The sequence below is a fragment of the Eurosta solidaginis genome, chromosome 5 (assembly GCF_040869045.1).
Source record: "Eurosta solidaginis isolate ZX-2024a chromosome 5, ASM4086904v1, whole genome shotgun sequence".
Taxonomy (NCBI): Eukaryota; Metazoa; Arthropoda; class Insecta; order Diptera; family Tephritidae; genus Eurosta; species Eurosta solidaginis.
Genome location: NC_090323.1, coordinates 221196739 through 221210546, shown reverse-complemented (window position 1 = coordinate 221210546; position 13808 = coordinate 221196739).

Sequence of the window (13808 nt, the reverse complement as noted above, 5' to 3'; positions counted from 1 at the left end):
TGACTCGACTGACGTACGGCGCTTCCAACTGTATTAATTTACAGTTGCATGAATGAATTTCACTTTAAATTTTTGCAATGCAAACAAGTACACTTTTACGGTTTTTACAGTTATCCTTTAGCAGAAAACTAATGTCATTTGAATTCGTCAAAATACTGTCTTCGTCTATCCTAGACGTATTAACCTTTGCTGTTTTCTTTTCACCCATTCACTATTTTTTTAGCATTTTTAATTTTTATTAGATCTTTTTCTTTATTCTCGCATGCAATATATGTATGTACCAGTGCAGTGATAGTGTGAAGTGAAATATATGCGACAATCCGATTAGAACGTGTCGCCTTGACTTTAAACCACAGACATTGCAGGTGCAGGATTGTTATACTGAAAGTATTATTTTCAAGTGTTTCCTTCTATTTTGCACTACATCCTTAATTTACTTCAAATTTACTTTTGTACCATGTGACTGTAACGTGAAATTGTTATTACATTGGATGCACTTCACAGTAAAATCAAGGATCTGACTTTGTTATATAATAGGAAACGTAGTTCTGCTTAATTTTAATGGAACCGCATGGCTTTCAAGAGATGTTTAACTCTTAATCCCTTCCCTCTAGCTCCGTACTTGTCCACCACATCTCATTTTACATCTTCCTTTCATTCACTCTTTGTTCGTCCTTATTTTACCTCTTCCTTTCATTCACTCTTTATCCTTCCTTTTTCCCCTATTTGTGTCTTTGTCCCCTTTTCAAAATTTCCTGTCTCCCTTTTTTTCTCTCTCTCTCTCGGTCTCTCTATTCCTCTGGCTTCGTCTTACTCTATTTATTTCCCTAGGCGCCTCTTTCTTCTACCCTTGTCTTTTCCTTCTCTCGTTTCTTCCTTAACAATTTCTATTACAAAAAATCGCACTATCAACTAGCTCGTTAAGGTTAAAAGCCGTTTTATTAAGTTAACTTTACCAATAACTTTTTGTGAACAAAATTTTTGTTTATAGAGCAGATTAATTTTAAAGTTCAAATAAGGAAGCGACCCTCAACACCTTCTACCTACTGCAGCTACCGTTGATGTTGTTGCTGCTGTTGTAGCAGTGCTTCGTCACATTCAATAGGTGTGACCAATCACTAATTAACAATCAATTCTTTCTAACGGGAGGCCGAGGAAACTTACACTTTTAATAAGGTTGGACCAGAGAGATAACGGTTTTAGAGTCGTTGGTTCCACATTGCAATTAAAAGAATGGTTGGTGTCATTTGGGATACACTACAAACGGGATATATATTGCGTATATCGGGATTGATTCTAGATATGTAAGAGTTGATCCTATTACAGTATCCAGATCGAAGTTGAGCTTGAGAAATGCGCATTTCTTAGGCGAGGTGGCTCTACTCAACTGCGAGTTTAGGGCATTTGTAATTAAGAACAATGTAACCCCATTAAATTTGTTGCTGCTGTATTGGATAAATTCAGCATTTCTCGAGAGTGTTCGTCGGTATATCTTTCGAGAGCTATAAATTTGTTGTGGGTACCTTTTCTGACATAGAACAAGCCTCCAACAATGTCTTCTAGCGGAAATAGAAGTACTCTGTCAAACGCTGGGAGTCGACTCGGCTCTTGTAGAATTCACCAACACATATTTGAATGCCAGAATTGTAGCTGCAAGTTGGGTGAAGCGACGGCTCAAAGAGAGTTCGTAAGAAGCAGTCTACTTCTTGTTATCGTGTCAGTGAACGGCCTGATTCAGGAAAGTGAGTGTGGGAAGTGGTGGCTTGCGCCGATGGGCTGACAATTTTTGTCAGAGGTAAAATTTTAAATACGGTTAGGGATTTTTACATGGTCAGTTTTGTGCCGCCACCATATGGCCTGAATAATACAGATTACCTGTAAGCCATATCAAACGGGAGCTCGTTATTTACACGAAAGTACAAGAATCCTATGCTCTCTGATAGTGGTAAGTATATTGGATTGTTCTTGCCAGCAAGCTGTCATGGAAGAGTAGTATGAGGTCAGAGCTAGGAAAGATTAGGTTTCCCTGAATTGCAATTAGAAAACGCTGGAAGGTCTTTTCAATAGTCGTTTAAATAGGTGGTCATGATGTTACTTTTTTGGCATTCTGGTGTGGTGGAGAGCAATGTATCAATTGGCGATAATTGGAATAAGCAGGTCCTTCGTACACCACCCACACTGACACTAAAACCAATACTAAATATATGCCTGATTGACATCGAGGACAAAATACTTGCAGTCCAGGAGGCAATATGGCATCGCGCCGCGGCATATATGCCTGTGAATTACCGGCATTTTATCAATGTGAGTGACTTCGATTTCATCTTTGGCAGGACAGACTACTGTTCCCCGGCTTTTGCTCCAGTTGCTTCATTTACCGCTCATACTCTCTCAAGGATTGAATGGAGTGGTAAGTTCACTGACGGTGGAATCTTACTACTGTTTGATAGAAATTATATGTGTGCAGGGTATAATGATATCATTGGCGAATATTAGGCTGATCTCTTGGCCTATGCAGACACTGGCGAATTGAATGTCTGTCAATGGAGACATTGTGACTCCGCTGGCCACTTTCCCTCTGCTTGTTGACAGATGGAGCTGCAAACGATGGGCTAACAAAAACTCCTACCTTGTGCCGACGAGATGAAGTCATCCAGTTATTTTATGCACAGCTGTGCATCTTCTTCCGCGGGAGAAAGGAAAATATATTTTTTTAAAAGTGGTTGCGGGTATTCGAACATTTTTTCAAACATACGCACAAAAGGGTCTGTATTGATAAGCTTCAATTAAAAAAAAAAAAAAAAAATGGGTATTCAATTTAATGGATTTCATTATATTGATTAATATTTTTCAAGAGCTCTTAAAAATTGTTATTCTCAAAATTAATGTTGGAACTTTTTGCAAACTAAAACAAGTAAGGAAGGTTAAGTTCGGGTGTAACCGAAAATTACATACTCAGTTGAGAGCTATGGTGACAACATAAGGGAAAATAACCATGTAGGAAAATGAACCGAGGGAAACCCAGGAATGTGTTTCTGTGACATGTGTATCAAACAAGAGGCATTAAAGAGTATTTTATGAGGGAGTGGGCCATAGTTCTATAGGTGGACGCCGTTTCGAGATATCGCCATAAAGGTGGACCAGGGGTCACTCTAGAATTTGTCTGTACGATATGGGTATCAAAAGAAAGGTGTTTATGAGTATTTTAAAAGGGAGTGATCCTTAGTTCCATAGGTGGACGCCGTTTCGATATATCGCCATAAAGGTGGACCAGGGGTGACCCTAGAATTTGTTTGTACAATATGGGTATCAAAAGAAAGGTGCTTATGAGTATTTTAAAAGGGAGTGATCCTTAGTTCAATAGGTGGACGCCGTTTCGAGATATCGCCATAAAGGTTGACCAGGGGTGACTCTAGAATTTGTTTGTACGATATGGGTATCAAAAGAAAGGTGTTTATGAGTATTTTAAAAGGGAGTGATCCTTAGTTCCATAGGTGGACGCCGTTTCGAGATATCGCCATAAAGGTGGACCAGGGGTGACTCTAGAATTTGTTTGTACGATATGGGTATCAAATTAAAGGTATTAATGAGGGTTTTAAAAGAGAGTGGTGGTAGTTGTATAGGTGGTCGCCTTTTCGAGATATCGCCATAAAGGTGGACCAGGGGTGACTCTAGAATGCGTTTGTACAATATGGGTATCAAATGAAAGGTGTTAATGAGTACTTTAAAAGGGAGTGGGCGTTAGTTCTATTGGTGGACGCCGGTTCGAAATATCGCCATAAAGGTGGCCCAGAGGTGACTCTAGAATGTGTTTGTACGATATGGGTATCAAATTAAAGGTATTAATGAGGGTTTTAAAAGGGAGTGGTGGTAGTTGTATAGGTGGTCGCTTTTTCGAGATATCGCCATAAGGGTGGACCAGGGGTGACTCTAGAATACGTTTGTACAATATGCGTATCAAACGAAAGGTGTTAATGAGTATTTTAAAAGGGAGTGGGCCTTAGTTCCATAGGTGGACGCCGTTTCGAAATATCGCCCTAAAGGTGGACCAGGGGTGACTCTAGACTTTGTTTGTACGATATGGGTATCAAATGAAAGGTGTTAGTGAGTATTTTTAAAAGGGAATGGGCCTTCGTCTATAGGTGGTAGCCTTTTCGAGATATCGCCATAAAGGTGGACCAGGGTGACTCTAGAATATGTTTGTACCATATGGGTATCAAATGAAAGGTGCTAATGAGTATTTTAAAAGGACGTGGGGCTTATTTCTATAGGTGGACGCCTTTTCGAGATATCGCCATAAAGGTGGACCAGGGGTGACTCTAAAATGTGTTTGTACGATATTGGTTTCAAATTAAAGGTATTAATGAGAGTTTTAAAGGGGACTGGTGGTAGTTGTATATGTGAAGTCATTTTCCAGATATCGACCAAAATGTGGACCAGGGTGACCCAGAACATCATCTGTTGGATACCGCTAATTTATTTATATACGTAATACCTGGCAAGATGTCAAGGGTGTTTTATTTCGCCCTGCAGAACTTTTTTATTTTCTTTTACTTAATATGGTAGGTGTCACAACCATTTTAAAAAGTTTTTTCTAAAGTTATATTTCGCGTCAATAACCAATCCAATTACCTTACCATGTTTCATCCCTTTTTTCGTATTTGGTATAGAATTATGGCATTTTTTTCATTTTTCGTAATTTTCGATATCGAAAAGTGGGCGAGGTCATAGTCAGATTTCGTTCATTTTTCATACCAAGATAAAGTGAGTTCAAGTAAGCACGTGAACTAAGTTCATTAAAGGTATGTCGATTTTTGCTCAAGTTATCGTGTTAACGGCCATGCGGAAGGACAGACGGAAAACTGTGTATAAAAACTGGGCTTGGCTTCAACCGATTTCGCCCATTTTCACAGAAAACAGTTAGCGTCATAAAATCTATGCCCCTACCAAATTTCAAAAGGATTGGGAAATTTTTGTTCGACTTATCGCATTAAAGGTATCTTAGATAAAATAAATGAAAAAGGGCGGAGCCACGCCCATTTTGAAATTTTCTTTATTTTTGTATTTTGTTGCACAATATCATTACTGGGGTTGAATGTTGACATAATTTACTTATATACTGTAAAGATATTAAATTTTTTGTTAAAATTTTACTTTTATAAAATTTTTTTTTAAAAGTGGCTGTGGTGCTTCTCTGATTTTTCTAATTTTTATTAAGCGTACATATAGTAATAGGAGTAACGTTCCTGCCAAATTTCATCATGATATCTTCAAAGACTGCGAAATTACAGCTTGCAAAAATTTTAAATTACCTTCTTTTAAAAGTGGGCGGTGCCACGCCCTTTTTCCAAAATTTTACTATTTTTCTATTCTTCGTTATAAGTTCAACTCACCTACCAAGCTGCATCGCTTTATCTGTTTTTGGTAATGAATTATTGCACTTTTTCGGTTTTTCGAAATTTTCTATATCGAAAAAGTGGACGTGGTAATAGTCCGATATCGTTCATTTTAAATAGAGATCTGAGATGAGTACTCAGGAACCTATACACCAAATTTCATCAAGATACCTCAAAATTTACTCAAGTTATCGTGTTAACGGATGGACGGACGGACGGACGGACGGACATGGCTCAATCAAATTTTTTTTCGATCCTGATGATTTTGATATATGGAAGTCTATATCTATCTCGATTCCTTTATACCTGTACAACCAACCGTTATCCTATCAAACTTAATATATTCTGTGAGCTCTGCTCAACTGAGTATAATTAATGTATTTTCTGAAAAAAAGTTATGCGCAATAACCGTTTCTCCAAAGCTAACGATAAAGAATAGAAAAAAAATTAAATAGTGCAAAATAAGTTATTCTCAGCAAGAAGAACGGAAATCTCACCCTTGCACTTTCAATCATATTTTAAGCTGTACTACTTCCTCGCACTCACTTCGCGCACTTATTATAATACTTTTGAAAATACTAAAATAGTGACTGAGTGGTTTATTACCAAGTTGTAGGATTTGCATAATGTGACGGATTATTCTTCCAGGATTTGTAAGACTGCATATTAAGTCTGTATTTGCGATAGTTTCTCCATCTTTGTAGCTTCCTACTTGACTTATTGTACGTACAGTTGTGAGCACAATTCTAGCAGCAAAAAATTATAAACAAACAATCTTGGTAACGAAGTCTTTATTCAGTAAGTTGTCGTGAAAGCTGAACGTGAAAGAGAGAGTGAAGAAAACCTCGACGCCTCATCTAATAGAATGCTGATGTGTACGTGGCATCCATCGCTCCCTCTCTCTCATTGGATATTTACAGTGATTGTAAAACTTATTCTATGAAGTCCTTGTATGGTGGACGGCCACTCAAAAAATAATGTACCGAAGAAAATTAGAGGGGGTATGTAGGCTACAAATGCTAATCATAACGAGCCTCTCAAACAACTCCGACGGCTGCTGGGTTTGCCCGTCTGCGCACTACGCCTGTGTACCTGTTGGCGAAGAGCATAGCTTCAACAACTGCAACGAGACCCAATACCTCGTGGCAGCTTGAGTGCAGACCATATGGCTATTGTGGTATAGTGTCATCAGATATTTTACGGAGAGACTACCAAGCTAAAAAACTTTTCTTGGATGGCTATCCTAAAGCCACAATACAGGTGAAAGGTTGTTGTATGGGTGCTCAATTGGCAGCCGAGGCAATAGATGTGTAAAACTTCAAAGCGTCTTAGATCATGTGCAGGTATTTCAACCTTAGAGTGACAAAGTTACTCTTATCATTGAACATAGGGGACCCTAGGCTCATAATGCCTATTCTGACTGAACACTGTCTCACTTGCTTTTAAATAAGGTCTTGTCAATAGAATAAAGGAAGCGCGGGTTGGAGAAGGAAGCGAACGAGCATGTATTGTGCTCATTTCTGGCGTTCACTATGCTCATTCCCGGCGTTCACTCAAGCTTTAAGGAGAAGCACAATTATGAGATCTAGGAGCAGCAAGTAGGATTCATCTTTAAAAGTTTGTAGTATTTGCCAAGAGGCATAACATAGTTCCTGCTTTCTGATAGGTGTTTTCACTGTGGTCGTTGAGCAAACTTCTAGTAACGCTATGCACTCAATCAGTCTATGTGAGGTTCTCACGGATAAGCCAGTTCAGCCTAGCCCAACCATAAATGAGTCCCGGTATACAGGGACATCAATTGTCACTGAATTGCAGATGAACTTGCTAGGTAGGGTACGACCAAGTTGATTCTTCCTGAAAAAGAACGATAAGATATGGCTCTCGACACGTGCAAACAAATAATAAAAGAGTACATCCATCTTCAAGTAGGGATACAAATTCTACACTTGTATGAGTCTCAACTGGCCACTGCATTTATGGTATATAGAAAGGTTCGGAGCGCCCTATCGTCGTTACTGCACGAGTTGTAAGGACAATGCAACTTCCTAGCGCTAAGTGACCTAAACCAGCGCTTCCTAGGAGGTCCTTTTCTGGACAATTTGCCACAGGATATGGAACTTGGTAGCCTTTTAAAAAGGGAGTGCCACGAAATTCCCAAAAGAAAAAATACCCAAACACAAAATCCCCACAAAAAAAAAAAGACGCAAACACATAATCCCCAAATTCAAAATCCCCAAAATCAAAATCCCCAAACACAAAATCTAGTGCTATGATAAACATCACGACCGTGTAAAAATAGCCAATATCTCTTTCCTCTTTCATTCATATTTATGTATGTATAACTATATATTCACGTTTTGGCAATACACATTTTTACTTATTCTTATATAGGACTGCTAGTAGCTCTAATTCGAACAAGCTAACGGAAGCGTGCACTACGCAGAAGGACATCACCGTGACGGTATCCACGGTTATACCACACACCCGGACTTGGCATGGCGTAACCCAGGGTTACTTTTTATAAGCGCGGCCGAAGGCCGCCTATGCAGAGAGTTAGTATGGATTATTAGCCTTTTTTGGTCGCGGCGATTTTAAACCTAATTTGTATTTATGGGAGAGGCTCAAAATCCCCAAAAACAAAATCCCCAAACACAAAATACTCAAATTCGAAATCCCCAAATAAAAAATCCACAAACACAAAATCCCCAAATTCAAAATCCCCAAGTGCAAAATCCCCAAATACCGAATCCTTCAAGTGTAGGATCGGCCGTGGGTTATTTTTTGTAAGCGCGGTCATGGGTCGCCTACGTAGAACAGAAATACTGGGGATCGCGTAGCCGGTGTCGGATCGGCTAAGAGTTATTTTTATGAAGCCCGTCCGAAGGCCTACGCAGAAGGGCGTACTACGCAGAAGGACGTCACCGTGGCAGTAGCCACGGTTATTGCACACGTCCGGAATTGGCATGGCGTAGCCCAGGGTTATTTGTTATAAGCGTGGCCGTAGGCCACCTACGCAGAAAGGTTTTTTAATACGGAAATACTGGGGATCGCGTAGCAGGAGTTGGATCGGCTAAGGGTTATTTTTATGAAGCATGGCCGTGGGCCACCTCCTCAAAAGGGGGCTCTGCACAGAAATACTGAGGATTGCGAAGCCGGTGTTTCAAAATTTCTCTCTGAACTTGCTGTTTAGGAAATAGAAAGATCATAGTCAACTATGAACATATGCATGAATGTGTGCATACATATTTAAAAAAAAAAATAGCTTCATTTGAAGTATTATACGAGTATCGTTCGCTTGTGCTTGTGCTAGCAATTAGTGATTGAAAAAACCTTTTAATTAATAAATAAAATGGAAATCAAAATACAAAAGTCCAACAAAGGGAAAGATTTGCTATTTGTTGATGGATATACTTTCCATCTGCATTCCAGAAATAAAGAGCAATATCGTTGGTCGTGTGCGGAAAGGAAGTCTCTATTGTGTAAAAGTGTAGTAGTGACAACATCATCGAATTATCAAGAGCATGCAATTAAACAAAGCCCCACTGAACACTCTCACGATCCCCGAAGATTTCATTTGGCCACGACAAATGCCAACGCTAAATTAAAATAATTGGCCAATTTTTCAGGACTTCAACCTTCCCAAGTCATTAGCGAAACTGTAGTAAATTGTGAGCCAGAGTGTAGGGTGTACCTTCCTTCAAAACGAACACAAGCTTAAACAAAAGCTTAAAGTACGACGTATTCGAAAATTGCATGACGTATGTAGCGAGCCAATTAGTTTGCAAGACATAAACATACCCGAAGAATTAAGAAATTTAGAAGGTGAACCATTTTTTTTAATTGAATGCTGTTTCGGTGATGAGAAAAACATAATATTGGGTACAACGTACACATTAAAAGCCTTGGGTAGTTCGCAGTGCTGGGTAATGGATGGTACATTTTATGTGGTGCCAATTATATTCCGGTGTGGCGGCCACCGTGGTGTGATGGTAGCGTGCTCCGCCTATCACACCGTATGCCCTGGGTTCAACTCCCGGGCAAAGCAAAATCAAAATTTTAGAAATAAGGTTTTTCAATTAGAAGACAATTTTTCTAAGCGGGGTCGCCCCTCGGCAGTGTTTGGCAAGCGCACCGGGTGTATTTCTGCCATGAAAAGCTCTCAGTGAAAACTCATCTGCCTTGCAGATGCCGTTCGGAGTCGGCATAAAGCATGTAGGTCCCGTACGGCCAATTTGTAGGGAAAATCAAGAGGAGCACGACGCAAATTGGAAGAGAAGCTCGGCCTTAGATCTCTTCGGAGGTTATCGCGCCTTACATTTATTTATTTTTTTTTAATTATATTCCGACGGCTTTTCACAATTCAAGGCCTAGTCGATGGTCAGTTTGTGCCCCTAATTTTTTGCTTAATGAGCAAAAAATCAAAGCAAGCATGCGAAGAGTTTTTTCATCGGTTATGTTTCTTGGCTGCTTCAAAAAACATATGCTTAAATCCCACTAGAATTATTTCCGATTTTGAAAAAACTATAACATCTCCTGCAAAGGAATATTTTCCTGATACAAAGTACAAAGGCTGTTTATTTCACGTTGGCCAGATAATGTGGAGACGCATACAAAAAAAGAGACTAACTCGAAAATATGGGAATGATTGCAATTTCAGTATGCACAAAGGTATGCTAAAAAGCCTGGGATTTGTACCTACAGAGGAGTTGTTGGTGTATTTTAAAGAGCTGGTTGCTAATTCTGAGGATTATGACTTTAAAAAAATTGGTGCTTGGTTTAGGGTTAACTATTTAACCGGAAAACCCGGATCTAGCAATCCGAAATACGATCCTGAGTTTTGGAGTGTAGCAGATACCTTCAAAGAAAACTTTCCTCGGACCCAAAACTCCATAGAGGCCTGGCACCGAAGACTTAAATTTATTGTTGGCAGAAAGAACTGTGGTCTGTACGCAATAATAGAGAGCTGCGAAAAGAAATGATTTTAGTAAAGACAAATTTGGAAAAGCTCCAGTCAGGAATAGAAATACCTGTAAAAAAAGCAAATTTGAAACGTCGCAAAAAAATAAAAAAAATTGTAAAAAATCGTACCAAACTAGATAAAATTAATTATTTACGAGCTGTTGCAAATTACTTTCTTGTTAAATTCGTTTTAATTAACTTGAATTCTGTATCCTTTAATCATAACATGTTATTTTTATGTTAGATATGTGTTGTTAATTAATAAAAACAAAAAACTTTTGTTTGGAAATACAATGAAATAAATCAAATGTAAGAAATGTGAAATTGGGGATTTTGAGTTTGGGGATTTTGAATTTGGGGATTTTGTATTTGGGGATTTTGAATTTGGGGATTTTGATTTGGGATTTTGATTTGGGGATTTTGTGTTTGGGGATTTCGAGCCCAACCCGAATTTATTTCACACATAAATGGGGATTTTGTGTTGGGGATTATGAGTTTTGGGATTTTGATTTTGGGGATTTTGAAATTGAGGATTTTGATTTTGGGGATTTTGATTTGGGGATTTTGTTTTGGGGATTTTGATATTGGGGATAACGTGGTAGACCCTTTTAAAAATCCTCAAAATGTTAACAAGAGAAAAGGTAACAAGGTCTTTTCATGGCATCGAAGCGGTTCCAACGTAACTGGCCTATATGAACTTACTTTCTTTTTTAGCTAATTTTGTTAATTTTAGAAAACAGGTTAAATAAATCGTATGGCACATACTTCGTAAGCACAGCAATTTAAAAAGTTGTCTCTCAAAATTTTCTTAGTATTCAGTTTCGTAGTTAAACAAATATTAAAATATTAACATGCAAATGTTAGCTCCACTGTGAATTGCCTCAAAATTTTTCTTCGGGAAATCTTTCCGAGATATAAAAAGAAGAAAATAAATAAAGGCCCAACTACGTTGGACTTTTGCTTTGAAGTGACCTTGATACAACGCACGTTGAAAGTTTACTTTCTATTTGATTTTCCCCATAAAATAGAGGAATGAAATGATGAAAAAACGGTTTCTACTGAATACCCAGAAGCCTAGACATCCCAGCAGACATCTGATTGAAGGGGCCACGCCTCCCAGTAAACTCAGAAGTAATCTTCGTAAATACTATGAAGAGATCCGCCACTTGAATTGGCAGCAGAAGGAAGAAGGATGCATAAAAGGGCCCTCAGAGGTATTCAAAAAAATTCTTCGAGTTACTATGCCAACTGTTACCTGGTGAATTCCGTTCTCAAAGACAAATGAAATCAACTCGCATTTGAGAAAAGCAACCACCCCAGGGAAAGGGATTCATTTTAGCACAACTTCAATCTGCACACTATAAGAGGATAAACTTTTTTATTCAGAATCAACCCCGACATCCATAATATATGTCTCGCTGGTAACGTATCCCCTCATGACAATAACTACCTTCCAAATTGTAATATGGAATCAACGCCCATATTTTTGTTCTAATCCTGTTGCAATAGCAAATCTCCTTGGATTTCCGTTAGATGATACTAATAACCACCAGTGAGTCGTCGCACCTTTTGGATGGGGTGAGGCACTGGTACAAAAGAATTTTAATTTTTTTTTGTATTGCTTTGGCGTTGCCCTTGCGCTACCTGCAGAACAAAAACATAGCCTTTAAGGGTCGATTTCACTATCTTCAGTTAGTAACATTTCTACAAGTTGTCGAAAATTTCGTTTCCTCAATGCAAACTCAAGTTTCGCTTCTGAGGTTAATCCAAGGAAAAAGTGTATAACCAACAGACGTTTGCGATTTATTCTACCAAAAAAATATACAATAATCTATTTCACAGGCCATTGGTCACCCTGTGTTGATGAAAACGAAAATTTCAAATGAAGATGTCTGTTATTTTGCTATCTTCCAGTTAAAAACTAACTTAACTGGAGATGGTGACGACTGCCCTAAGGCGCTTGTGTTCAAAGTCAGCTGATGGGGCAACGATAGGCCTAAAACGATGAAAAATTTGATTTTTATAGTGTGTTTGTTCCTTAATAGAATATATAGATAAATTCGACTGCTTTTTTTGTGCTCGCGGCTGTATGTTTGTATAAATCAACACTGTACGTTTTTGTTTTTTTTATTTATTTGTACGTTTTGTACGATGTTGTTTCAATATTTACGGTAAATGCGAAAACTGTGACCGACAGACGCATTGTCGATGCATTACAATCGAGGTCACGTACTGGCGTCACATAAACTGAACGTCAGTCAAAGTGTAGATATTGGTGAAAAAAACTAGAGAAAGAAAACGAACAAAAATCTGTAAAAAAGCTACAACGTGCTGAAAAATAAAGCAAAAGTTTTCATACTGCGAGCCAATATTTTTCTTTCTACACTTGGCTACACTCAATAGTATTTACCCTTGTACTCAACACTTCTGTTTCGTTCGTACATGCCGCTGCCTCATGCAGCTGTTGTCACAATACTAAGTTTGGCACAAAATCTTTACTCCTTACTTCTACCAACCAAATTAGTATTTTTCAAAAACATATTTCCCGTTTTTCTATTTATTGTTGTTGAAGGATTTATTGAAGTTGGCAAACTAAAAAAAAATTAACTACGCCTTTTTTCTTAAAGTAACTAAACATATTGGATAACAAAATTTTTTTACATACTCATATAAGGTTGGTATAAACTGTAGCGCTCTTAAAAATAGTCGAATAATTTGATTTTTGTTCGTTTATAAATCGAATTTCACTATTCCAATAATTGATTCATTAAGATTACTCGAATAATTGAAACTCAATGATAATTTGATATTCATAAGTAACGTTCGATTCTGTATTGTAACGAATTCTGGGAAATTGCTGATAATTATGTACCTTCTGTTAACGTTCGAATCACTGAACTGTCGAATAAATAACTCCAATATTCAGTATTGTAAAATGGTCTTTATTAGCCTACTTTGGAAGTAGTTCAATTATACTTCACTTGATCACTTCACTTCACAACTAATAGCCTGTTTAAATCAAACTGATTAGTCATTCCTCAGCTTGCGCTGCTTTTATACTCTCTAAAGTTAAGACCTTTTACCTTCCAGAACTGTTGTATCTCCTGCTTGGCAATTTAGCTTTATGCGTGTGTATGTGGGAGTAACAACTTCTGCATTTAGCTGATGACTACGTATGTGTATGTGAGATATTCTTCGTCGCCTTTTATGTTTACATGTACATAAGCGTGGCTGCTTGCTGTTTTTATACTCAGTTAAGCAGAGCTCACATAGTATATTAAGTTTATTGGATAACGGTTGGTTGTACATATATAAAGGAATCGAGATAGATATAGACTTCCATATATCAAAATAATCAGGATCGAAAAAAAATTTGATTGAGCAATGTCCGTCCGTCCGTCCTTTAACATGATAACTTGAGTAAATTTTGAGGTATCTTCATGAAATGTGGTG